This window comes from Strix uralensis, chromosome 2 (assembly GCF_047716275.1).
Source record: "Strix uralensis isolate ZFMK-TIS-50842 chromosome 2, bStrUra1, whole genome shotgun sequence".
In the NCBI taxonomy this organism is placed as follows: Eukaryota; Metazoa; Chordata; class Aves; order Strigiformes; family Strigidae; genus Strix; species Strix uralensis.
This window is the reverse complement of record NC_133973.1, coordinates 13,589,716-13,617,713: the sequence shown is the minus strand read 5'-3', so window position 1 is coordinate 13,617,713 and position 27,998 is coordinate 13,589,716. Positions and strand designations below refer to the sequence as shown.

Sequence of the window (27,998 nt, the reverse complement as noted above, 5' to 3'; positions counted from 1 at the left end):
CTACGTCATGTACCACACTGCACTGTGCTCCCCATCTGTCTGTCTTTCTAAAGTGCTGAACCACCATTTGCTTTTGTTTGGGGTATTTCTGGACACAAATCGACAAAAGCAGCTGAGTTGCTGTTCGAGCAGGAACTTCAGCTCCTGTGGGTAGCAAAGATTCGTTAAGTCTCAGAATCTGTTAAATGACAGAGATCTGCCTATTACTGTAGTTAATAAAGTACACGGACTATTTCTGAGCAGGATAAATGCACTAAAAGTACAAGGAGTCAGCTCCTCCAGCCCTTACCACTGACTTATTTAGGTGAGCTAATTGTACGGTCTCTGTCTACAGTCAATCCTAAGTAAGGTAAGTATTACTGGTAGCCTTCTAACTTGTTAGTGTGAAACTAAATTAATGTTTGAAGAATGCTCCATGATCCTCCTTTACAAAGCTCAGCTGAAGTCTCAAGAACAGCATCACCTTTAGCTGGCACCTCTCTGCCAGTTGCCCTCAACAGACAAGCAAGATAAAACTTCACAGGACTTAAGTGATCCCATGGTGTATTTTACACGTGTTCTCCATCATCCCTGAGGCCCTGCCTATGCTCCGTACTGAGCTTGGCAAGGCAGCACAAACTCTAGGCACTGGTCACCTTATAAGTCCCAAAGGGGCTCTCAGTATGTTATGTCTCTCTACTACCACCCAACTCACAAATAATTTTTGTTTTCCATGCATGAAGGCTAGGTATTGAACACCCAGTTACCCCTAAATAAATGAACCAAAGCTCACTGCATACTAGTGCTGAAATATGCTCAGCTCCAGGAATTCAAGTGAGTTCATTAGGTTGTTTTCTTAAATTGTGAACCATTTTACCCTGGTCTTCCCCCTGAAGCAGCAGTTCTATTATAAAGAGGTCATTACCCTACCATGCTGAACAAGCATTTAGGAGATCCAAGACACAGTGTAAGTCAGATCCTGGCTATTATACAGGCACCATTTACTACAGAAAGACACACAGTCACTCTTTGCTTCCACTTCAGAGTAAATCTCTGCAACGGTCAACAACAGAAGTCCTCCTGATTTAACCCCACTCATGGAGGGACTGAGGCCACAGATGACTTCAAACTACTTTTACAGCATGGCCCAGAAGCCCCCACCTCTGAAGTATGTCAAGCTATATACTCTATGATCTCTCTCCATTCCTGTAAAATAGTGGGTCATGCATGACATGAACAGATAAACTTGATTTCAGCCCCTATTTTTAAATACTTAAGTGTTTCCAAAACCTTTTTCTCCCTTTTTGCTTATTCATGTTCTCTTAAGTTTCGATCTACATTTCAGAGACTTTTTGTGTTCACCTTTTGCTGATGCATCTCTCAGTCAAATGTAGGATTGGCATAATGAAAAATGTTCTAATTCTCTATTACATCACATGGGACTTTTAAAAAATGGATACTAACATAATGTAATGTACTTCGTTTTCTTTTGGATTGCTTCATCTTTCATATTGCTACTCCCCACACTTCATGGGCATTTCTGTCATAATTGTTGATATATTCACATACAATGCACAATTATGAGAGAAGGTGTCCCATAAAAAAATAAATCTAGTCAAATGCAAAACACAGCTAACACGGACATTTCATTTTTTTTGTATGGAAGATTTTGGTAAGATGTAACTACTTAGACAAGTCCATGGTCAAATGAATGCACATATGATTAAATGACAGTGCAAGTTTTACTAGCATTATTTACTTGTTGAATGGCAAAACATCAATGGAATCCATTCAGTAGACTCTTCAGATTCTATTTATTTATCTGATTTTTTTTTTTCCCCTTGACACATCATCAATAGCATGTTAGCTGCTTGTTTTGTATGGGAGACAGGAAGCTGGCTGACAGAAGCAAGCAGAAATACCAGCTCCTTTTCTCCCTCTCAGGGATCTGAGAGTGCTGGCAAGCATCCCTACCAGCAAGCTTTTGAAAAGAGAGCTGGACTTGGACCCTACAAGAAGGCAACTGAAGCATGCATTTAAGCTTAGCAATTAAATAGTTCCACAAAAGTCACAGAACAACTCATGGGCAGTCTTTGCAGGATTTGGGGCTTAAAATTATAGAAGATACGAAGCACCCAAAGTGCAAAGTTTGCAATAACTGGATTTTATGAACCTTATCAAAAAAAAATTAATTTATTCTACAGTGTCAATAAAAATATCATGCATCTTTTAAGACAGATGTAATGGCTTTTAGAAGTTAGGAAGAGGAAAAACAATTCAAACCAGACAAGATTTTACAGGGTATTTCTCAGCTTAAGGATGACAAAAAAGTGAGAGACACCAGGGACAAAGTAGGAATATTTCAGCAAGACAAGACAAAAGTATGGACAGCTTTGCTTAAAATAAGCCACATATGCTTTATAACATCACCAGAGGACACCTGTCAAGGCTGACAGTCATGATCTACTGACAGCAAGAGATACCTTCAGGGTGATGTTCTACACCTACCTTTAGTGCACACACAGATCAAACGTTACAGAGATATTACAACAGTAAAAAAAATTAACTTTTTTTTTCTTTTTAATTTTTTGTGTGTGCTGGCTGTATTACTTCCTTTCTGGTCCTGGAAACATTAATCAAAGAATCAGCTTTCTTGGATGTCTTATAAATATGTATACCTAATAGGGCTTCAGAGAAAAAAAAATTAAGATACCTTAGAAAAGAGCTGGATGGCAGGGGGAACAGGGGAAAAGAATGATTGTTTAGCTTTTTACAGCATACTCTTTTATTTCAATTAAAAACTGTACGCAAGTGTTCATTAACAAGTGTTTGATTACCTTCAGTAAGTTTTATTTTCTTCCTATCTTCCTCTGTTATTTAGAAAACCTGATATAGACAGGTGACCAACTTCTGCGGTCCTAATTTTGCGATTATCTCACCCCATGGCTGATCTGTCAGCAAGAACGCCACTAGTGCTTGTGCTGAACAAGCTGCACTCCCCAGGCACTCCCCAAACTACCTCCACAAACACCACAATGACTATAAAGGTCTTCAAAAGTAACCAAGTGTTGTAAGGCACATGTTGTAATACAGGCTAGAAAGAAATCCAAGACCTGCAAAAGCAAAACCCCAGAGATGTGAATTGTGACTATGGTGTAGTCCCTGCTGGAAGGTTCTCCATGGAAGAATGTCTGAACATCAGCAACACTCATTTCCATGAGGACAGTGGAAATAAATTTCTGTTTTCCTGTTACCTTAAAACCACATTTCCTGGAGTGCAGCTGGGCCCTCAGCTGACTCCATGCAGATTACTGGTACAAAGGAGCAAAGGGAAAGTTTCAAGTGGATTTTCCACACCTTCTGCTCCGTTTTACACTATCTAAACTCTCTACTACTTTAAAAACAAATACCAAAGAGAAAAAAGAGGACTGAACTATGACACTAATGGCTTGGTGTTTTGGGGGCTATCGACTCAGTGACCCAAGCTGTTTCAACAAAGAAGCAGGAGACTGGGAAATGAGTTCATGTTCTCACAGGTCTAGTGGGCTGAAGAGGTATTTTAATTTTCAAATAAAAGCAAAAGGAGATTGCTGGCAGTAAAATACACCTAGCTGAATACAAAAAGGTTTTTTAAAAAAATAAATTTATTTTAGCACTTGAATAACTGAACCAGAATATTTCTATAATGAAGGACAAAAAATAGTTGGCAGTAACTACTGACCAGTCAGTGAATACACTTTATTGTTTCACAGCGGAAAGCCAATAATGAGCTTTCTAATTTTCGAAGATGTGATGGTTTAATGGGAGACATGCTGAGACTCAATGGACTCCTGTTTGCTAGCAGGGTTTGGGATAGACTGTCACCACATGAAACACTTAGCAACACAGCAACAAGTCCTATTTAGTTTTTAATGACACACTTCCATCTTCAGAAATGATTTTCAATTGTTCCTTACTCTCTTAAGCTCAGATCTGAGTTGTTTGCTTTCTTTGTTCTCTAATACATAAAATTAAACTCCAAGACCATCAAAAGAAACAGAACTTTTTAGAATTTGGGTTTTTTTTTTTTAAGTGAATCTTTCATGCCTACTGAAGAGCAATAAAAGCAATATATAATAAAAGTCAATTTTAAACTTCAGCTCTACTCTTTCTCTGCTTATTCACACATGCACAAGAAATAAGATGTTCTTCAGGGTTTTTTAATGCAAAGAAATCAACCAGGTTTTGTCTAGTACAAAAAGCACTTTATGTTGAACAACTGCACTCACCACTAGCATGGTATCAGGATGCTTCAATTTAAAAAAAAAAATCGTTTGGGGAAGAATAAATTTGTTACTAGTGTTCACTTGCCTTTTTTATGTGCGTATCATTTAATTTTGCTTTTAGTTAATTCTGCCATAGTTAATTCTTCAGAGCTGTTGGTAAGAATGGTTGTAAGGGCATTTCACGTGCTAGCTCTATCCAAATCTGCTTTTAAAATGGAAACCACACAGACAGCAAGTGCACAGGATGGCACAAGAAAACCTTACACTGAACAAGAAAACCTCACACGCTCAATACATAGAAAAAACTTGTCTATTGTGTGCAAGGAATACTCTGCCCAGGTGTGCTTGTGTCACCATTTCAGGCAACTGTGTTTTAAAAGATACTAAATGAACACGAAGCTTTCTATGAGACTTAAGCATAATATAAGAAATATAGCTTGAAAAGTCATGAAGAGATATGTAATCTACTGCAAAGTCTTTTAATGATGGCTTATTTTAAATAATGATTTCTTGTTTGCTTTTCTTCCCAGTTTTCTTTTTTCTCTTCATTTACAAAAGACAACATGAAGAAATATAATAAAATAGTATTTTACTTTGTAGGGAGTTCTTCAGCCTTTAGGAGTGTCCCCATTAAAGTAAGTGAAAGGCAAACCCCGTCTGCTACAAAATTGCCCTCAAAAGACACACTTAAGAACTGGATCCTATCATTACAGTGCATGAGTAAACTGATTAGGAAATGAAAAAGACAAAAACTTCGGATAGATCTTGACTACTGGGTTTTCCTGACATGCTTGCCAGAAAACAAAACACAGATGACTGGACCTTACTGGGCCAAGTGAGTATTTCAACCAACACCTGGCCTAAAATGCAGTATGTAACCCAAACCTGGGAGTGCTACATTAGCCACGGTACTGGAAAACCAAGTTAAGAGCGTATCATGGTTAGGCTGCCAGCAAGTGATTGTTGTCAGTAGGGCAAACCACTTGTTAAACTACAACTTGCTAGCTGTAGTCTAGAAAATACACTCAAAGAAAAAGAGAGCAAACAGTAAAAAGACACATAAAGATGGAGGAAGATAAAAGTGGAAAAAAGGGTGAAGAAAAAAGAATGAAGAAAAAGGGCAAAGAAAAATAAAGGAAGAGCTCTGTGAAAACTAGCATCATTTAGCTCGACAAAGACAAAATAATAGGCTTTGAATACATAAAAGACATCAGCAAATAATCTATTTTCCACGTTCATAATGCAGAGCTCAAGTGGGTGGCCTCAGCTGATGGGAAAGGAAAAGGAGGCCAAGGCTGGGAGAGCGCTCCCTCACAGGCAGCAGTACAGGGCAGCAGAGGGGAAGTGTCTGCGGGGGGGTCACCCAGCACCCAGGGACCCCCAGGGCTGTGGCATGCAGGGCAATGGCACTGCTGAGCAAACCGCCCAAGTCGCCGTGTGACATCGTCCCTACCCCACATGCTAGAAGTAAAAAAAATTATCTATTTAGGAAAACTAAGTGATGCGTGATATTTCAAGTATGTAACTAAAAAAGTATTTTTAAAATGTACTAAAATGTATTGAATGCAAGCAGCATGGTCGGATAGGAGTTTGGACAATCTTTATAAAAACAACCACCACCCCCACTTTTCTAATGTCTTTCATTTTGTTGTTGTTTGGGGTTTTTTTCTGCTCCATTTGGATGTTCCCTCCCCAGTCTGAATGCCAGGTAACAGACACTTTTAGGGAAAACCAAATCAGTACATTTATCTTAAACTTATCAGCGCTGGAAGGTACCAACTACCAGGCTTGCAGGAGTTGGCTTTTAGACCTACAAAAATAATCTTTACAAAGTGAGAAATGATTTAGCAAATGATTAAGCTTTTATTTTCTACTATGCTTTACCTAATAAAATAAACCTAATCTCTGAAAAAAGCCAGGACTTCAAACACTAATGTATTAATTTTTAAAAAATAACAAAGTGACCAGTACTTTTGAAATGGACTTGCTGAGGCCGGGCACAACAGGTTCGGCTCTATTTTGGACCAAGGTTTTGAATGCAACTCTCACAGCTGAAATGGCAAGCCACTGACCCTGCAGAAAATGTGTGTTCTCTTGGGGCTATGCTGTTTCTCTTTAGCAGAAACATACTGCTTTCACATCAAAACCACGCACTGAAAAACCAATGCACATCCACAAACCCAACACCTGCTCAGTAGGTGAGCGTTAAACCCAGGAGGAGGAGGAGGAGGAGGGGGTAGGGAAACACGCCTGCCCAAATGGCACAGCAGGAGGGACGGGCATGCCCTGGGGTCCCTGGGAAAGCGAGGAGGAGGTTTCAGAAATGCTGCTGCTACCAAGTGTCAACGGTGACCTGCGCCGGGGCGGTGGTGAAGCAGCGGTTAGCTGCATCATGGCACTGGTACCCAGTGCTGGATAAACCGCGGCTGACCAGGAGCACCCGGGGTGCCACAGCCAGGCAGCCGGCGAGGAGCGGGTGGGCAAGGGCTGCAGGGCACCCTCCTGGCCAGCTGCCCCCCGGCCGGCCGCGCTCCTGGGGTGCAGCGAGGGGTCCGGGTGTGCACCCAGCGGCTGGCGCCGCTGCTGGGCTGCGGGGGGGACGGCTCCCACCGGCCGGCCAGGCACCGCTCCCACCGCACCAAACCCAGGGGCGAGGGGCCGGGCACCTTGGCTGGTTTAGGGCCCTCTGCACCCACGTGGCAACCACACTCCGGGCGCATCAAGCCACCACCGTGTTGTGGGGGGAGGGAAATGGCAGTAAATACCTGCTGCGGGGAGGAGGGGAAGCCAGGCTGGCACTCGGCAGCTCTGCTGAGCGATGCCCTCGCAGGGGACCTTTGCGAGCCCAGAGGAAAGCCAAGGAGGTGCCCGAGGCCTTCTCGGGGCGGGTTCCCTGCGAGCTCGGGGCTGGAGGAGAGGGAGGATGCAGAGCAGAGGTGAGGGGTTGGGGCTGTTTACCTCCAAACCGGCCCCAGCGCCGGGGGTTCCAAACGGGCAGCCCGGGGGGGCGGGGCGGGGGCAGGCAGGCAGGGCGGGGAAGGGAAGCTTGCACCTGAGGCTCGCGCTTTTGAAAGTAAACTTTTTTTTAAAAAAAAACCAAAAAACCAAAACCCCAACAACGAGCAGCACACCATGGAAATAAAGCACCAGCCAACCCACCCAAACGATGTTCGTGCGGGTCTCTGCGGAGCAGGGGGCGGGGGCAGCTGGGGCAGCTGCTCCTCTGCCCTGGGCCGCAGGGAGCGTCTGCGATGCAAGAGTTCGCCTTCCAGAAATAGGTTGGTTTGGGGGTGTAAGTCACTGACATCTTTATTCAAACGCATTATTGTCTCCAAATAGGAGATTCGTGTCTTAACCAAAATGGGCCTTTTTTTGCTTTGAACTTAAGTTACAGTAGGATATTTGCTATTGCAGAATTCCTTTCAGCCATCAGCAGCTGCACAGGCAGCAACAACAAGAAACCCCAAGAGTCACAGCCACAGCTACACATGCTTCACTAAAACATTAACAAGACTCCAGTGACACTCCGCTAGCCAAAATTTCTGGGTCAAAGTGTAGAAGACAAGCATTTGTGAGGGTGAGAGCTGCCTTTCAGGACACCAGGCACTAACCACCCCACGTGCCAACCAATGGCCACAGTAGGTCTGCCCACAGTCAGACGCATCCCCTGGGAAAATCCACCTGGATTAGTGAAGCAGCTGCCTTTGCCTGGAGCTCCTGGAGAGCAGGCAGCGGTTTCCCTCACTGCATGCCCTGCGCAGTGCCAAGGCAAAGGAGCCAGGCTTTGGGGAGCAGGGCCAGGCCTCCTGGGTATGTAGGTGGTGTCAGTCACCCAGTGGATGGGACACCTGCGCTGCTAAACCTGGCCCTGCTCCCAGGAGAAGGAGACGGAGACGTGACCCACCCAGCCAGCAAGCTCTGGCGTCCTTTTGCTCCAAAGCAGCATTGTTTTGCTCCTACATCTGCTGCCACACCAGGAGAGCACGCCAACAAACCCAGGAAGGTGAGCAGAATAAATGCCTGAAATTCAAAACACAGAGGAGGCAGAGCCCAACCTACTTTGCAATGTTTTCTCCCACGGAGAGGGGGTAACAACAACCGCGCTACAAAAGCCCTCTGCTGACACCAGAGCAATCCATCAACAGCACACTTCTCCTCCAGAACAGACTGTGAAATGCAACCACCTCTCAGACAGGAGACGAGTGCTTGTCTGCAGAGCATCACAGACCATAGCAACAGCACAATCCAAAAAACCACTGACTTTTAGCAAGTTAAAGCAGGGGAGAAATTTTGACAGACTAGCTGCCCGACAGCAATGAAATCAAGGGTCCAGAACTGTGAGAGCACTCCCATAAACACCTCAAACAATTTGCTTTGTGCTCCTGTGTGATCAGGACTACCCAAGCCTGCATGAAGAGCAATTTTTCTAAAAAGACACCTGTCACTCCTGTGTTTTGCCATTATTTTAATATAGTCCTAAAATTATTATCTGTGATTTGTTAACTGGATCACCAGGGGTTCTCTCTAGCTTTTGCAAGTCACTAAACAGTTAATCTCAGTGTAAAGAGCTTTAGAGCCAAGGAGATCACAGGTAAGACGGCTACAGATAATACTTAATGAATTTCAGTGCATGGGTACTCCCATCAGCTCACGCCCACGAGGGCATCTGCAGTTCAGCAACAGCTTCCTCACTGAAGGGCCTATCGGGTAAGAACTCAGTCAAATTGAAATTTTATGTGAACAAGAGGAATGGCCTGGAGTTCTGCTCACAGCCGTCAGAGGATGAGACACTCTGAATGGAAGAAAAAAAAAAAAAAGAAGTCTTTTGACTTGCCACTCCCAAAGCTTCATTTTTATCTTTGATTAGTAGGCATACAAATTGCTGTACGGTCCTAGTCACAGCAGAAACACAGCCAAGTGCTTTTGCACAGCGCGGAGCAGCACAAAAGAGGAGACGTTCCTGCAGCAGACATCGCAGGGTGAGTGTGGCTGAATGGGAAAATTGTTCTGATTCTCCTTTTCACCTCTTGTTGATTGTGTCCCGGCGTCTTCTGCAAAACTGGGACAATGCGGCTGTGTCCATCGCTACTGTAATCCTTTCTAAGGTTTACCATGTGCGTAACGAAGCTTTCATAATAAAATTCAGTCATAATTACTACCAGTGTCAGGGGAACCATATACAGCTGTATAAGCAAATGAAAGAATTCGTCCCTTAATATGTATTTAATAGGCCATTAAATACCCTTGCACAACCCAGTACTATACTTTTGTCTACTTTCGCTCTCTTCAGCTCAAGTACAATAAGATGACAGTTGTCCAAACAACCCCTCGACACAGCTACTACCCACTGCTCCTACAGAAGAATCAAATTAATGGCTGCAGACAGTATTTACTCAGCTTTGCTCATCTTCAATATCACTAGCTCATACTAGCTCATAAATCATGGTAATGTAACTCTTATGCATCTCAGAAACAACAATAAAGAGGCTACATGAAAATTTCAAATATAACAAGCTCATGAAATGATCACTGACAGAAATACCACAAGACTGACTTGATAGCAAATTCCTAGCTACTATCATATTTTCTGCAGAATCAAATTGTCACAATCTCCTTCCATCCTCTCCCCCTACCAAGAGATAAAGTGGGTAAAGCAAATAATTAGTGAAAAGTGAACCCTTGGAGTCTGCTCCCTGCCTGAACCCTTCCCTACCAGACTCTGAATTAATTTCCAAGCTATTGACCTAAAATAATTTTAAAAGAAATTAAAGCAGCAACACTTTGTCAAAATATGTTGTATCTCAAATTAAGCATAACCCAAGAAGGCAAACAGAATGCCAGGGCAGAGCGGAATTTCATTAAAAAGCTGGATATAAGTGAAAGTAAACGGAAACAAATTTGCACATATTCATCAGTTATATATGCATTTCTCTCCTTTCTAAAGGCAGAATTTTAAGCATCAGGAACAAGCTTTTAATGTAGACTAGATTCCTTAGTGCAGTGATCTAATTTGATCACAGAAGAAGGATATACAGCTAAAGGAACTTTGACTCTGTTTTTGGAAACACCACCATCTCTCAGAACTACCCAGATCCACATAAAATCCTTTTAAGTCTATCAAAATTTGTAATGATTTTGAAAGCAGTTGTACTATCTCAATACACAATTTTCAAGTGCCATCTAGTGGTTATTTTCACTTTTATTTCAATTTGGTATTTAAAGATAATTTTCTCCCTTTTTAAATTTTAAAAAACGTTTGTTATTTCTATCACTTACTGTTATTTTATTATGTGACTCTTGGTACTGCAGTGGTAAGTAGATGCTTAAATTAAGCCTAAGTATTCAGATGAACTGAATTTAGGCCAGAAGACAGCTGATTTCAGGACTAAGGAATTAAAAGGGAAAAAAAAAAATCTTATCCATAAAGCCAAAACAAGGTATAAATATCAGTTCATTAGAGCTTTTTCAGTACAACTTAATGACTTCTTATCATGAAAAAATTCTGACATGTTAAAAGTCTATAAGTAATTATAGAATGTATGAGAAAATCCTGGAGAACAAAGCATGTTCTAAGCATTCCTCATGCCAGATAAAGCCAAAAATCCACAGTGCCGTATCAAGAGGTTTCTGTTTTACACTCAACCCTACCTGTGATTGATCTTACACAGGCTCAAAACTTTGATACTCAGCTAAGTTTGGTGACTTAACATTATTAGTCTCACAGTGGGAACAATTACTTCAGGTCTTCTGTCTCCCACCTCAAATAACCTCTTATTCTTCAAGTATAAGGAACTAGGCTGCCTGGGTATCCCAAAAAATACCTAGAAGTGCACAAGCAATACAGTGTGCTCAAGAAGGCATCAAACCTGTGGTGCATACCATGCAGAGCACATAAAATCCTGAATTCAGTGTGTATGCAAAGGCACATATGTGCTTGTGTCTCTATCTAGAAATCCCCCCACGCAAATATGTAAGTCAGTGTCAGGTAGCCAACCAACCAATGGAAGTATCTGGGCTTCTTTACAATGGACCTCTGAGAGCCTAAAAGGAAGATGTTATTCTTCTGTAACATACTTTGATAGAGCTACAGTAATATATGTATAATTTTGTGTGTGTCTATCTCTATAAAGTATTAGAACACAGAGTTTGAAACAGAGCCACAGTCAAAAACATACCGTTACCAAACATCATCATCTATTAATTTCTACTGAAAGACTTGTTAGCTACCTTGCTGCGGCAGAATCAAATTCACTGGAAAAAGAAAAAAAAATTTAAAATGCTTAGCTCATTCATTCTGTCTTGAATCCAGATTTCAAAGCACTTTTTATTAAAGTGGGAACATCGATAGCTTCCTCTTTCCAGTTAGGAAAGTGCCTGAGAGAGATGAAATACCTTGAAAAAACGTCAGAAATAAATTCATGGTCAAACTGGGAAGACAGCTTGTAACTCTGATCCCAGCCCCTGCTCCCTTCTGCCATCTCTCCCTTCCAGAAGATGTAAGATGAAGAAACTGAAAAGAAATCTTTCCCATTCAGCAATCCTTTTTGTGTGCTTGTTACATGGTTAATTACAGAGACGTTAAACATCCCCAGCGAGGCAAGCTCTAGATCCACTTCCAGGCGGGCCTCCACGGAGCTGCAGAATTCAGCTGGTGAGACACACATGCATGGACCACTCTGCAGCGCACGCTGGTGCCCCTGCTAACCCACCCACCCCCGTGCAGGTGATTGCTACCGTTGGGGCACGGCAGAGCCCCCAGTAAGCCAGCTGCATCACCCCACCACGACACCGGCAGGGAGGAGTTCGCTGGGCAACCTGCATTGCTTGGGCCAATGGAATGTTACACGGACAAACCTGGAAGCGTCTCACTTCCAGACCTGAGCACAGTCTCCCATCCGTAATGCATGCAAGCCCTTAAACACACCGTGTAATCTGTCTATCTGATTTGGGACTTATCCAACATCCTCAGCGTAATAATCCACGTACAGGTCCTGGAAAATTTATAGGATAGTGCAACTACCTTTTGGGCAATTAGATAAAAAACAATGCAAAGATTTGGAGATGCAGGAAATCACAAAGCTGCCCCTCAATATGAGAACAGGGCATACACAATGCCAGAAAGTAATAAAATTTCATAATGCACAGACAAAAAAGGGAATAAACAATGTTACTTAAAAAACCCTTGGAAGAGTATTATCCTATTGCATGTCTAGCCTCAAAAATGCAGCTTCAGCTACTCAGCACATTAAACTCCCCATTTAACACCTATCAAAATAATTGAAATAACTTGTAAAGCCCATAGTTCCGTATCTCATTGCCTAAATTGTTGCACTTCACTGTTCAATTAACCCACTAAAAAAAAATGTGCATTTAATTTGGAAGGCATGGAAGTTTTGGCCTACATGGCTGCTAGCCCTTTTTAGGATAAGAGTATTTTGTGTATTCTCTCAGGTGTGTGTCCACACATCAAAATGATCTGAGCAAAGAACTTACCCCAGGATGCCAAGCAACACCAAGCCTAATTCTACTGCTTTTTTGCAGGTGAAATGTAAATGCAAGTGAAATGTAAGCTGAAGTTATGCATGCAGTCTTAAGCTACTACATTTGATGGAAAAAGGTCAAACCCACACAGCTTAAGCAAATTAAGAAGAAAACAAAAAAAGAGTATTTTTACCATCTTCCATACAATAATTTTTAAAATTGCTTTAATGGAGAGCTACATGAATGCCAGTATGAATGAGAAAATCCTGTGTAAGGGTGAGCAATATTCACAAAGATCAGAAGCGTGTAACTGAATGCACCCATATTTAATGGTTGGCATTTCACTGCAGCGTTCTAGCCACATTCTCCTGAAGCTCAATGGATGTTGAGCATGAATGAATTCAAACTCCTGGAAGAAAGCAAGCTACCAAGAAAATTTTTTCTTTGCTGAGGAGGTGGTTTTAAGCCATAAGACATGGTTTGCAGAGTTTTTCCCTAAAAATCTTTCTCTCAAATAAGCTTCAAACTAAACCATCAAAAGCAAGCAGGGCTTAGACAATGCTCCCATTCTTAAGCCATATGCATTCTCACTAATGTTGCAAAAATGCATCACCACCTCGAGTTCTGCTGAACATAACAGTCTCTTTTAAGGAGAAAGAGACTTGGCTTATTTTTAATTCAGGGAAAGACAATCACATGATTCAGCAATGTCCACTTCAAAAGATCTAAGGATTGGAATTTGACATGAGCTGCATGTGAAGGATTTAGGGCAAATATCTTTGCATCGTTCCCCTTAAAACTAGACAATTACTCATTTTCATGCAGTAACAAACTATTATTTCAAGAAAAGGGAAATATTAAAGCCTACATTCACAGCACCTGAAGGTCTCTAGTCCTGGCTCAAGGCAGGCCTAGCTTCAAAGCTGGATCAGGGTGCTCAGGAGCCTGCCAAAGGATGGCGAATATACCACCTCTTTTGGCACCTGCTCCACCACCCTCACAATGGAGGATATTCTTCCTTATGCTCAACCAGAATTTCCCCTGCTGCAACTTGTGACTGCTGCCTCTTGCCTGTCCTTTCACTGTGCACCTCTACGAGGAGTCTAGCTCCATCTTCTTCATAACTGTCCTACAGATAGTTGGAGCAAATTGGAGCCTCCCTCAGCCTTCTCAGCTGAAACACCACCAGTTCTCACAGCCTTTGCCGGTACGTCACATATTCCAGATCCAACCACCTTGATGGTCCTCAACTGTGCTTTCTCCAGCTCTCTGGTCTCTCTTGTATGGGGGTCCACAGTCTCAGAAGCACAGAGCAGAGCAGGAAGACCCCTTCTCTCCTATTCAATTCAAAGTCCTATTCAATTTACTGCCCATTAGGATCCCTGTGTTTCCTCTGCAAAGCTGTTTTCTGCCTTTCTTCTAGTTGAACTTCATGGGGTTCCTGTTCGCCCACTCTGAAGTTCCTCTGAATGGCAGCTCTGCCCTCCTGCATATCTTCTACTTCCATCAATTTGGTGTCACCTTTGATTTGCTCAGGGTGCACTCCACCTCATCATTTGTATCATTAATGAAAATATTAAACAGTGGCACCAGTATCAGCCCCCAAGGAATACCACCAGTAACTCTCTGCCAGTTCAGTGCTGAACCACTTGTTCAGCCCATTTTTCACGCACTGTGTAATCCACCCAACCATCCATCCAGTCTGTACCCAGTTTGGCTTCAGGGATGCTAATGGAAGTGTCAAAAACCTCAGTACCATCAAAGTAAGCAAGGCCCTCTGCTCTCCCCTTGCCCACAGCACCTTGCCTCCATCACTTCATCACACTGATCAGGCACAATTTGCCTATGGTAAATCCATGCTTGGCTGTTCCTAGTCACCTTCTTGTTGTTCATATGCCTTGGAAATGGCTTCCATGACCAGTGTCACAATCCTCCCAGGGACTGAGCTGAGGTCAGCCAGCCTGCTGTCTCCCAGATATTTCTGTGTGCCTTAGAGCACAATTAATCACCTCAGGGTCTGATTTCTTCCTCTTGCATGATCCATGAGAATGATGACACTGTTTCATTTGACCTGCAGTAACCTGAGATTACAACCCTGTTACCATATTTGCCAGCAATTCTAAATGCAGAAGAGCTGGAAATACCTGTAGCTGGAGAACAGGTAGCACAGCTTGTTTAGCTCAACCCTTCCTGTATTTTTTCAGAAAGCTATCCAATACTACAAATCCAAGTTTGCAAACACCTCTCCCTCATTCAAAAGAAAAAAAAATTAAAAATTCCATGAGATTTAAACGTTACATGGTATTTTCGTTGTGTTTGGAAATGTGAGTCCAATCTAGTCGAAGCTTTCCTTCATATTTTGGGTTTTTTTAGATCTTTTTCAGCAGGGGGATGAACGTGAAGTTACCATGATTCTGAGGAAAGTCCTAAAAACACTCAGCAAGAGAGCAAGAGCAAGCAAGTGAGCTTCGTGGTCAAGTAATGTGTGTAATTTAAGAAGAAGGTAAGAACGCCTGGCACCTAATGAACAAATTCTTTCTAAAATCCAGATGTTTAACATCCTCAGAGATCTGCTGTGGACAGGCCAGTTCAGAAGTCTGTTGCTCTCTGTTCAAGGGCCTAAACACAAAACAAGTCTTCCCTGAAAGTCTAGGTCCCTGATAAGCTGGTCAGTAACTGGATAAGACAATCCCACATGATTTGCTGATCAAAAGCTTACTGGAAACAGTGAAGATGCTCAAGGACTTCAGTAAGCTTGGACAGGACTTTCCAATTAAAGTTTCAAAAATAACTTAACTTGCTCTGTTTGTCAGGTTTGGAGTTTGGGAGAAAACAGGTGGAAGGTCTTTTAAATACTTTAGAATTTCTATGACATGCATTAATTTGGCCGCAATCTCTGTGATACTGGGTCTTTCACAAGCCTTAAGTGGTGACACAAAGGATCTCATTGCAAGAGACTGAAGTCAGCCCACTGAAGAATCAAACACAAAATCAACTGAGACAGCTCCTTCTACAAGTAGTGCAGGTTTGCACTGAAACTTCCTCAGGAAGCAGAAAAGGGATTTTCTTTTCTTTTTAAAAGATTTTAAGTGAAGGGCCACTTCGGAACACAAAAAAACCTCTCAAACCTGGCTGTGGATCCTTGCTTATTAAATGGAGGACTTTTAATAAAGCCCTCTCAGAATGGGTGGATTTCACTTGTATGTGAATGCAAACACATATCATTTGTTAAGCAGTAACTCCGCAACCTCCATCTTTGAAACACTGAGTGGTCCTTTGTCTTTATCTTCTGATGCCCATTCCCAGTGCAAATCAACTCAAAGGAGGACACTTTTTACCACTTACTAAACTAAGATTTTACAAAAATCTCAGTTAAAAAAAAAAAAGGCCTTAAAATACCAGCCAACAAGCCACAACTCATTCAGACTCTCGTCACTCTCAAAAAATTGTCCCCATGTGTATTCAACACTTTCAAAAGCCTGGGGAAACAGATGGGTTTCTCCTGGACACTTTGGGTAACAATAATGACAGGCTACTGTGGACAAGAAAATACTTGTTACACAGCCCACTGTTCCTTGTGCTCCTGTAGAGTACATCCTACCACCTATGCTATGTTCATTATCTATGACCTGAATTCCTCCGCTGATTTAAACTGCGACATTACGGTAAGGGAAAGAAGTGGACTTAACTGTGGATGTGCCAGGTTATTTGATCAATCCTACCTTCGTCATGCTACTGTATGAACTCAGGAGGGGGACTCCTTTAGTTCAGTGGACTCTAAGGACAATTTTTTCCCCATCAACAGTAACAGAGTCATGAATTCCTGCTCTTTGGGAAACACCACAGTATCTTCATGAAGTCACACTGCAGACAGCTTAAAACCTTCCTCCTGATTGGAAAGATCTCTAGAACGTGAAAAGCAGAAGATGAACTGACACCTCTGTGCTTCAACATCTTGCCTGCTTTCCTGTTTTCATTGCATCACATTAAATGACTCATCCCAGTTGTAAAGACTAGAACTGGATTTGTGAAAACTGGCTCTTGGTAGCTCTGTCTGACATTGACATTAAATACCGCAGTTCGCCTTATATCATAGTTAAATTATGACAAGTCAAACATTTGGCTAAAGCTTAGGAGGAGCAAATGAGTTCTCATCATTGTAAATATTCTCAGTACAAGGGCAAAGTCAGCTCAGAGGAAGAAGTACGCCAGTTCCAAAGTCAATTCTCTTTAACTCACACTTCCACTGCACAGACCTACCACTGAAGAAGAAACCCACAGAGATAGACAGCACAGATGGGATTCCCAAAATTTAAAGGCAAAGTACTCCACAGAACATTCACACACTGAATATTCTCTTGAAAAGAAGGATGCATCAAGACCACCCATGCTAGCAACAGCAACTTCTAGTAACAACACATTCAGCCAGAAAGCTGATTTAAAGAAAAAAGTAAAGGAAAAAACACTGTAGGAAGACATTTGACGTAAGCACTCTGAACTAACACTGAAGTCTGGAAAGAGTGATAACACATAAAATACTGATTCCCTCTGATGCCAAGTCCCACGGCCTGGTATTCGGCTCTTTGTGCTCATTATGAATGTAAGAAGTGTGGAAAACAGCTGCCTTTTCATTTGGGGTTTTGTTGTTGTCAGCTATTCTTTTTTAATAAAGCCTTGTACACCTCAAAAATATGGAGTAAAATTGTGAACTGGAAGAGCTGCAGTAGAAAATGAAGTTGCCACAAGCAGAGACTGCACTGTTTCATTATATGTCCTTTTGGCAAGGTTTTCTGGAGAACCACCAAAAAAGCACCAGAGGCCCATAAAAACTGAAAGGAGAAGTCCTCTTAGTAAGATAGAATATTTAAACTTTGGGTTCTCATTTTGTTTCTGTTATCGCCTATTTAAAACTCACATTTCTTAACTGACAGTCAAAGAAGTGGCTTCACGAAAAAAAACAACAGTCTGGCTCCAGCTGGGTGGTGAAAACTGCTTCTGTAGTTCTCTAGCAGAAAAAACCCAAAACAATAAACCTCCAGACAACATAAAAAAGCCACTTCAGAAGTAAGCCACACCTCAAACAAGATTGGATAGTTAAGATTACAGGTAGGCATTATGATTGTTATCTTCATATCTTTATGACCACAGAGAAACAAAGATGGAAATACAGTTTTTCCCAGTTCTTGTAATCACTACTGGAGATCTTTGTTGATTGTTTAAACATGTGTAAATTTGAGTTTTTGTGAATGCCTCCAAAGCTTTTATGAGCTTTATAAAATGTATTGTTATGCCTATGCAGATGTTCCTAGATAGAAATACAGATACACATTTAGACAAGATATATCTACATCTAACCACGTATACCTGTTAGGTCATAAACTCAAGGTTTTACATCTAGCTACTCTGCCAAGGAGAAACTGCAGCTGTGCCCACAGATAAGTCACAATATAGTTTACTGAAATGAAACTATCAGTACAAACCTATTCCTGTGAAGAGAACAATTGCTGATGAAGCCCCTTCCTCTAGGGTTAAGGACTGGATCTCTTCGAGTGGAGGACAATTTCCTGTTTGTCGAGTGGCATAACAATGACATCAAGGTTTGCCCTTTTAATAACGATTTGCTGAGCTGTCAATTATCAATTAAAGGATTGATCATGTCGAAGTAATTGTAAATGATACAATGAGGTCACAGAACATGGAATAGTTCCTATTTGCTGTAATTTAGGTTTACTCAAATGTGGTAAATCTGCCTTTAGTTTTTCTCCAAAGCCAAACTCCGTTTTCTGTTTGCATCAGGAACTAAAGCAGGTAGGTTTAGAGCAGAACAGTAACAGCCACCCTCCACCTTTTCACCTTCCTGCAGTGAACTCCCCTGTTGCAGCAGGAAAACTATTTGCCCATCAGCCCTCCCCCAAACTTTGCCTTGCCCAGAACATTCACTCATGGCCTGAAACAGAGGGAAGCAGCAGCCAAGAGGATGGGACACCAACCATCCAGTGCTGATGAGGAAAGAAATAATGAACACCCCACACCTCACCCAGACAACCGCCAAGTCTTCCTTACTCCTGCTGTGCCCTTATGAACACAGCTTCCTCTGAGAACACCCAGGTCAATGCAGTAGTCACCATCTCATAGCGTTCCTTTAATCACACTACCTCGTGGCAGGCAAGTGGCTTCGGCCACCCACACCCCCGCCTGCAGCTACCACAGGGCAACACGCCGTGCCAGAGCCAGGAGGGCAGCCAAACGGCATCTTGGGCCCCTCACGCTGCACGTGAGGGGCTGCAGGAAGGTGAGCATGGGCGTCCCTCCCATGTGCCAGGGTGACACAACTGGCATGGCAGGGCTGACAAGTGCTTCCAGCTACAGGATTAACCTCAAGGTGTTGTGGGTTTTTTACACTGCAGATTCCCTTCCTCACTACATAACTCAATGCTCTTCCTATGTCACCAAGGTGAGCAGAGATTTCACTTGAACCAGCCCCAGCTGCCTCAGAGCAGTGCCAAGCTTGGGGCCGTACATGGCCCCATCCACTCCACAAAGCCCACTCCTCATCCTCCGTCAGCCTCCTCTCCAAGGGCTTAAAGTTAGAACTACTGTACATCTTCCCATCTGCAAGACTCTCACCTGCACCAGTGGTGAACTGACTACAAAACAGCCTACAATTATTAGGAGAGAAGGGGCTGCATAGTGAAAAAGCAAACAAAGTCCCTAAAGACCAATACCTTCCAGTTGTTATTATTTAGATGTTTACTCTAAGGTTGATAGAAGAGCGTTATGTGTGTGGAGAAGGGGGATGGGACAGCAAGCATATTCGACAGCACACCCTGGAGATCATCTTTTTGTGATAAAAGCTGCCATCAGTTATTGTTAGGCAAGTAACAGCACATCAGGTATACTAAGTATCTGCTCGTACTCAGGACAACTCCAGGCAGAACTCCAGAGGATGTCAGGTCTCTGCCTTACCGGGAGTTGTAGACTCGAATTTACTCTGTTCAGCTTCAAAAACATCTTTAGAAAGCAGTGCAATGCCTGAGAAAACATCTCTTATTAAAACCACTGTACATTTAAGTAATTATTTTTTTTTCCTTGACTTCGATTAAAAGAGAACAGTATCCTCACACACAAAATTATAAATAAGCTGTATCTGCAATAACCACATACAAAAACCCCAACCCCGCAAAGACGTCTCTCTAGAGAAAAGGGATCAAACAAACATCCCGGGTTTCTCCCCTCCCCCAATCTTGTTTTGCTAAGGAAGCCCTTAAAGTCTCTGTTGTGTTATCAGAGAACCCCCATAAAAATGTATAAGGTTACACCAAGCTTAGACTCAAAACTAATTTAAATCAGGATGCACAAGAGATGGGAATACAGACAGACCATTACAGAACTACTGACACCCTTGTATTCAAAGCTCACACAATTTGAGATTGTGCCTTCCCTGTTGCATGGAAAAGCACCTTTTACAATTCAGATAACGACCTACAATAACTATATGCCAGACTTTGGAAATCAAATCTTATTGAAGGAGAAAGATCCAGAAAGAGTGAAAACAAACTGACAGGTTATATGATGCTTGAAGACCTCTCCTGAACCACTCTATGACGTTACTCTGGAGCATCTCTTCACCATGCAGAGTCCCCAGCAAAGCCAAAGGTAAATAAGGTAGATAAAACAGGATAAATAAGATAAATACATTCAGGTTTGTAATTTCATATTTTGTAGACTCTGCAATATAACCGAGCATCCTGTATGCATTGTTATCACCTTGAATGGGTATTTAGTGAAGAAAAACTGACTTCCGCTGTTGTTTTAACTCCTGCCTGATAAAGTTCTAATGCAGTTTTTATTGCTTTGCACAATAAAAGCATATGGGAATGCAGAGTGAGTTTTAAAATGGTCTCACTGGAGAAAGTAAACAAGAAGTAATTTGCCAGAAATCACACTTTTTATTCTGTTGTAATATACGTATAGTGAAATAACATCTAAATTGAAACAGTTGAGACACAGTTTAACATGTACAACTTTTGGGTTTTGTGGCTCTATCAAACCTGTTTATTTTACTGTACACACATATTTACAAGAACTGGGAAAGGGGATTTTTTTTTTTTTTTTTTTTACCCTTGGGGAGAGAGACAGACAAGACTTTTCTGAATTATGAATTGTTTTATAACACTAATGCCTAGCAAGATGCATCTCAGAAGACCATTTATGCCGCAGCATGCTAGAGCTCTCAGTAGCAAGACACACTGTATGTAAGCTCTACATCAAATTAGAAGCCAGTTACAACACTGAGTGAGTGTTTGTTATTTTGACATTTTGCTTTCTCCAGATTACCTGTGTCACACAACTTTTCATAGGTCATTATGGAAAGTCAAATCAGCAAACAAACTTCTAAAACTTCCTACTTGTTTAGGCATGGAACTTAAGTTACACTTATAAGAATAAGCCCTTATTTACACAGGAACTCACATTATAAATTAAAACCAACTCAGATGCTTACAGTTCTTGTTTCAGTCTAAGAGTCATTTATTTTAGTTAATTTCCTCAACACCCTGAAGCTCAGAGGATGCCAGAGGAATAAAGCTGTACCTAATGTTGGAATTTATATCCATGACATACCTGTCAGTGTGTCACAAAAAACGGACTGATTTCTGATGAAAGACACCACACAAAGATGAAGCCTCACAAGACAAATAATTTAGACAATTCACTACTTTGATTTAGGTTAAACAGATTTATGAGCTTAGAAACAGGACTAAGTTACTGCAATTTGAGTAGCTGAGCTGCGTAGATGACCATACACGCACACTTTACCCTACAGCAAAAACCAGGTCAAGCACATTTTTGGCTTATGAAAGTCAATGATAGGAGCTTTGAATGGAGAAAATTAAACGAAAGGAGATTTATGGAGTCCACCTACTTCACCTCACCACTAGGACAGGAGTATTTCCAGCGGAAGCTGCAGATACTCAGTTATCAAAACTTTCTGCTGAAATATATCCTCAACCAGTGGTCTGCTGCAAAGTCCATCCCACCGGAGCACCAGACTGGTGTTCACATGACAACACCCACCAGGCATCCACATTCCAGAGACCACTGTGACCATACGCAAATGTTCCTGTGTGAAAACGATGTGCATGGTGTGTCCTACCACACGCCTGGCCACGTACCCAACATGTAATGGCCAGCTTTTAATGCATCTCTGACACTGCAAAGGGGGACACAGCAGCAGTTGGCAAGTGACTGCAGTAGGCTGGCCACCACTATGGTAATGGAAAGCTATCCTACTACTGCCAAAGTGTGAGATACAGGTTTGCAGGTCAGCAACACTACCCAACCCATTTGTTCACAACTGAACACACTGTTAAAAGGCTCAGACACAGAATCAGATGCTGGCCAGATAGATATCAAACTCACCCTAACCCAACAAAGCTGCTGCCCAGAGTCAAAAGCAAACAAGGACTGCCAAAGCTCAACGTGTGCCCTGCACTCCATTTCTGCATGAAGACAACAGCACAATACTGGATTTGCTGAGGCTTAGCCTAAGATGGTATTAAAGACATAAACATCAGCTTGAGTTGGAGCAAAATGGGGAAGCAGGCATCTTCCTGAGCAGTCAGACTGCCACAACTAACCACCACAGTCTTAAATCTTGTTACCTGTTTTAAGTCACAGGTCACAACCTCAGCAAGGCCACTTTCTTCAGCTGACTACACTGATTCACAGTACTTAGAGGATGTGCCCCATGTTATCAATGAACTTCTTGCACCACCCTGAGCTCTACCAACCATTACCTCTGGCTTGACAGGAGTAAAACTTACTCACCTTCTACTCATCAGGACTCCTGGATGAACGGCAACGGCTGCTGAAACCAACACTAACTGGAGAGAAGTAGTATTTCAAGATTTTTGAAGTATTCACCTAATCTCTAGCGAAAAGGTTATTCCTGCCAAAGATGTAAAGAGTTTGGAAGTGCTGCAGGCTGGAGGTGTCTGCCCAAGCCTGGGGACATGGGCTCAGGAACCCCCCAGGACCCAAGCATCCACCATCTCCGTGGGATACAGAAGCACCATGGCAACACCAGTAACCAAAAACTGAACAGCCAATCCCGACGCTCACCAGGTCGCCGCTTGCCTATTATGGAAGTAATGAACGCACCTGCTAAAGCTTCAAATACTCTTTCCTTTTGAAGGCATCCAGTTTGAGAAATGCTATCAAGCAAGTGGGAACCACAAGCTAACCAGCAGGCACATTCCTACAGCTCACAACAGCCACCGATACAACAAACATCACCCCCTAGTAAAAAGCTTTTTCAGGGGAGAGTTGTACGAGAATAAAACTTGCTATATTTCACATATGGTCTTTTCCAAACACTCAAGCAACATAACCCTTAGCTAAGGGCCTCACAGCTTAAAGAGTATTTGATACAAAAAGCAACCAACCTCTGAATTGGAAAAGGCTCACAAAGAAGCTTGAGATCAGAGAACTATCCCGACAAATCACATATGACAATCCTGGGTATAATTCAGAATTAGACAAACCAGAAAACACAATCCCCCCCCCAACTTGTCAAGGGCTTATCCACACAGACATTGTCTGAAAAAAATCAAACAGAGGGTGGGTGATACAACAGTGGAAAGTGCTCTTCACCATCACCTCCCAATGGATCCCAAGTCTTGCCTGGTAACCTCTAAGAAACTTTGTAGAGGCTGGGGGGGGGGGGGGGGGGCAGGGAAGAAAAGAAAATAATGTAGAGGCATCTCATCTGAACACCTACTGACATGGTCATGCATCCACAAGAATTAGGACAGGTTGTTGCTACCTGCTTTATGCTAGATGAAGGGAGAGGGGGAGACAGGACTGAGAAAAGAATGGTTTTATCCTGATTTTCAGAAGAAATTTTCCTTCTTCTTTCTCCACAGCTTTCCCTTTGCAGGGAACAGGGTGAGCAATAAGAGGGCTAATCTGATGATAGCTAATTGATAACCAATTTCAAAAGGAAAAATGTAACTTTCACAGGTTGATTCATCTTATGCCCCCAAATAAAGTCATGCAACAGAATTTCTAATTAAGACAAAGCTTGGCATAAGGCATCATGATTCCTAACATCCACACGAGCAGAAGTTGCTTTCACTTGAATGTTTATACAGTTTGGACAAGATCGCAAACATGGCTGTGAAATGATTGCTGAAAAAACAGTGGTATTTCCTTACATGTTCACCTGGGGTCTTCCAGACCACTCTGAACTACTGGGGACCAGCCTCTCTGCCTTGCAACCTTTTCCAAGCCAGCATATGGGACCTGTTCCCAGAGACACAGGACTGTTCAGCAGAGGAAAGAGGTGGCTGACAGTGCACGTTTGCCTGTAAACTGGGCACAGCAGAGCCACAGAACTGCTATGCAGCAACTTCTGAGAGAGAACAGCAAGAGCTCCCAGTTACCTGTGTGGGAACACATTAACCATGAAACAAGTACCTGCACAGTGGCAGTGAAGTTCCTGAGACAAGGAAGATGCCTGTGCAGAGACACCTGAAGCACGAGGAGACAGATCCTGAAGGTGTGTCAGTCTAATTCCAACACACTGAACATGTTCATTTTAGTGTCCTCCCCAGCCTAAAGTATCAGGTACTGTACCAAGATTATAGAAATATTTATTTAGTACCACATATACAAAACATTGTTGTTCAGTGAAAAGCTTATGGGAACTGTCAACCAAAATGAGGCAAAACTTAATTCCATTTAATCAATTCTCTTAATTCTTCAAGTGTTCCCGAAAAGGCATCCATCTCAAGCAGCTGTAGATCATCAGCATAACCCACAGGCCAACACATTTTGCACTGAAAAAATGTTTGCTAGAGCATGAAATATTTAGTGCAAATGAAGGTTAATCATTTGATAATACCAGGATACCTGAATGTAATGATTGTCTCCCTCAGCACAGTTTCTTAAAAATGCATTAAAGGGGTAAGAAAATAAACTGTTCTTTTATTTTCAGCCCCAATTCACCCAAGTTTCATCATTCCTTAGAAATATTCAGGAAAACTAAAAAAGAAATTAAGCCAAACATTAAAGCTAAGTCTTCAGTAAGGAGGACAGAAGCATATACGCAACTTCTCGTAGCTGCAGAGAGGGCAGTCAAGAGCAAAGCAAGTGAACACGACCATTGTGTTCAACACGAAAAGCAAGAGCTGAGCAGTCCAGGGAACCACAAAACAGCAAAAAAGGAAGGCAGGGGGTGGAAGCAGAAAGGGAGACAAGGAGATCCAGAAAAGACAAGCTGAAATACAAGTGTCAATTAGTCTTCAAAAGCCTTTGTGACTTCTCAAGTGTTTATTCAAATGAAGGTGTCTTCGTGATATTTCTCACAACAGTCAGTCTCTTCAGCAAATACCACCTGAAGGCTGCTGCTGCAGCTCTTATCAGCCAAACACAATGCTGCAGTCTAGTATCACCCTCAACTATCATAATTTCGATCAGAGTATGCTGTACCTGCTACTGTTACAGGCAACTTGTACGTGAGAAGAGGTGAGAAAATATCTTCCATTTCCATATATTCCTCTTAAATGTTACTCATCTCACATTTTAGCCCTTATCAATAAGCCACACAGATTTAGTGTCCATTCACCCAAGCTGCAGGAATTATGCAGCTAAGAAACAAAGGCAGAAAACAGAGGATGCTGAAAGAGTTCTCTGTACTAAAAGAAGAAATCCTACTGCATTTTAAATCTTACGTGTGAGCAACGTGTATGTTCTTCACTTCAGTTCTGTTGAACATTGCAACTCACAACAGGTCTTTGCCAAACTGAGAAGGATGTTTGTGCATAATTGAGGTCACTGCTCTTTTCTTAGGGCCTGCACAGGGGGATGTTTACCAGTCTTCACACTAGAACAGCTGAAAACTAAAATGCACCAATAGAGTGAGCTCAGGGAAAAGGATAGATTAAAAAAAGCCCTTTTTGTGTTGTTGCTCTCTTCCATCAAGACACTTATACTATTTATAAGATAAGTATAAAATATAATTTTACAGAGAGAATGTCAAGACCAGAGGAGATTCCCGGTAAATGGGATTGAGTCAACAACTGTATGATTTCAAATAGAAGTCATTATGAACTCTATAGTTTGGTGTCTAACCCTGAAGCTTCAAGGACTTGCACGATTTTTAAAAATTTTTTTTTAAAAAGATAGAATCATCAGGGTGTTACTTTAATTAAGGTCAGGAATTTTAAAGTCAAGAATTTAAATGAGTATGATTTTAAGAGCTGAACCTTTAAAAGTCATTAGATAGCATGAAACCCATGAAAGGAGGCATTGTTAATAGCAACATTTCTTTGAAGACTGTTTTTATAAATTCTTGTGTATGAAAAGGAATTTTATCATGAACAACTGATAATCCGCCCCCCCCCCCCCCCCCCCATATTCTTAGGCCAGGTATTAGCACACTTAACTGTCAACTAATCAGGCTGCTAGCACTATTGCTACACGAACCTTTTACTACAATGTAGGTACATCCCAGATGTTCTCTTGCTGGTTTTGAAATCTGAGATAACGAGCAATAGAAGAGTTATGTTTGTGATCCACAAGACAGCATTGAGCAAATCAATTTCATTACTATATTTTATTAACACACCTGCTATTGGGGGATAAAAAGGGAAAGCGCAGCAAAGACAAGTGGGCATGAAATTCCATGATTGGAAGAGGGTTGCTTTTTATTAATCTCAATGTCATTTAAAAGAAAATTAATTACTAAAGCCATTAATTGTAAGTTATCTCCTATGTTACACCTTAAAAAGACAAAGGTTGGCTTTATTCTCTGTTGGTACATGTCATCTCTTACACCAGTGAAAAATGCTTCCCACCTGCATGGTAGAGGAGTCTTCAAACTTCATACTGGGAAATGTATTACAGAGATGTAGTGCAATAATGGTGATTTTGGCCCCAAATATCATGCGACTCATTCTATCTGCAATATGCTTTTGTTAGTTCATGGAAATTAAAATTTTGTGGACTCAGTAGACTTGTGAGCCCAGAATATATGCATAAACTCAGCTTCTATGAGATAATGTACATACAAAGTGGGAGACAGAAGGGAATCAAGCTTGCCCACCAATCCCATCAATGTTATTCCAAATAAATCAGAGCAAGCAAATTTCAGAGCACTGAAGCAATTCAGAAAACACAGCAACAGTGAAATCCTTAATGAAGCATGTTTAACTAAAATGAAAATGTCAATTTTTCTATTTGCTTTGCTAAAAAAAAAATCAAAGCATCAAAGATGTTTATTTTCATTAGGCAAGTATTTGTACTTCTCTGGATCTAATTATTATTTTGCAGGTACTAATTAATTCAGAGAAGTACAAGTCTGCCCTCTAGTGACTAAAATATGCAAATTAAGTGTTATTAAAGCAGTACTCCCCCCACACACACACCTTGAGAATTAAAACATGTAAATACGGATGTTTCCTGACTGTAAGATAAGGTTGGACAGACAGAAAAGCATATAAGAAGGCTGGATGGTCGGATTCACACCATAACAGTAAGTTGACTTGTTCTCAAAAAGAACAAAATTAAGTCAGTTCAATTTGGTTTTCTTTGGTACCATGGAAGCCACATGGTTTGCTAGAGGAAGGCAAACAAACAAAAAACCTGAATCTTAACAGGAAGGTCTTGGGCTGCATGGAATGTCGAGGACATGCAAACATGCTCTAAGACAGACAGAGACAGTAAATGATGCAAAAATACAACAAACAAAAAAACCAAACCAAAACAAAAACCCCAAACATACACACACACAAACCCCACAAATAAACCCCACCAACCTGCAAGTGGTATTTGCTCTTTTTTAGGACCTGAAAGGAAACACACAAATTCAAACACCACAAAAGGAGATCTGAGGAACTGTATTTTCAAAGGGAGTATATGTTTCATTTGAGGTTGAATCAACTGAGGAAAAGGAAATGATCTCTTCACGAATTACAACTATGTATTGCAAAAGCGAACATTTGGCATCCCTAAGTTACAGGTTAAGGCCAGGAATGTTAAAGCACAAGAATGTTAAAGCACTATTGGATAAGTAATTTCTTCATGTGTCCTACAGGAGACCACTGAGGAAGTGGTTCCTGAACCATGATCCTCTTAAAGATCCACCTCATGAGATGGAATACACTTGGAAGGCTGAAAAGCCACCCTGAAAATGGAAACAGAAACACATCCACCCATGCTGTCAGATCATGGCCTTTCATGCCTCCAAATCATATTCTATGTTCAACTCGG

The 27,998-nt window shown here is 41.7% G+C and overlaps 1 protein-coding gene across 22 annotated transcripts in view; it reads right to left on the bottom strand.

The window, feature by feature from the left end:
* BBX (BBX high mobility group box domain containing) overlaps positions 1-27,998 on the bottom strand; it is a 149,880-nt gene that overhangs the window by 66,849 nt on the left and 55,033 nt on the right. The window contains exon 1 of one of the 22 annotated variants that reach the window (XM_074856334.1): positions 6,949-6,953. The exons of the other annotated variants lie outside the window; for them this stretch is intronic. The gene's annotated coding sequence lies outside the window, so the exon portion shown is untranslated. Of the gene's footprint in view, positions 1-6,948; positions 6,954-27,998 lie in introns of those variants that run through there. 22 annotated transcript variants of the gene reach the window in all.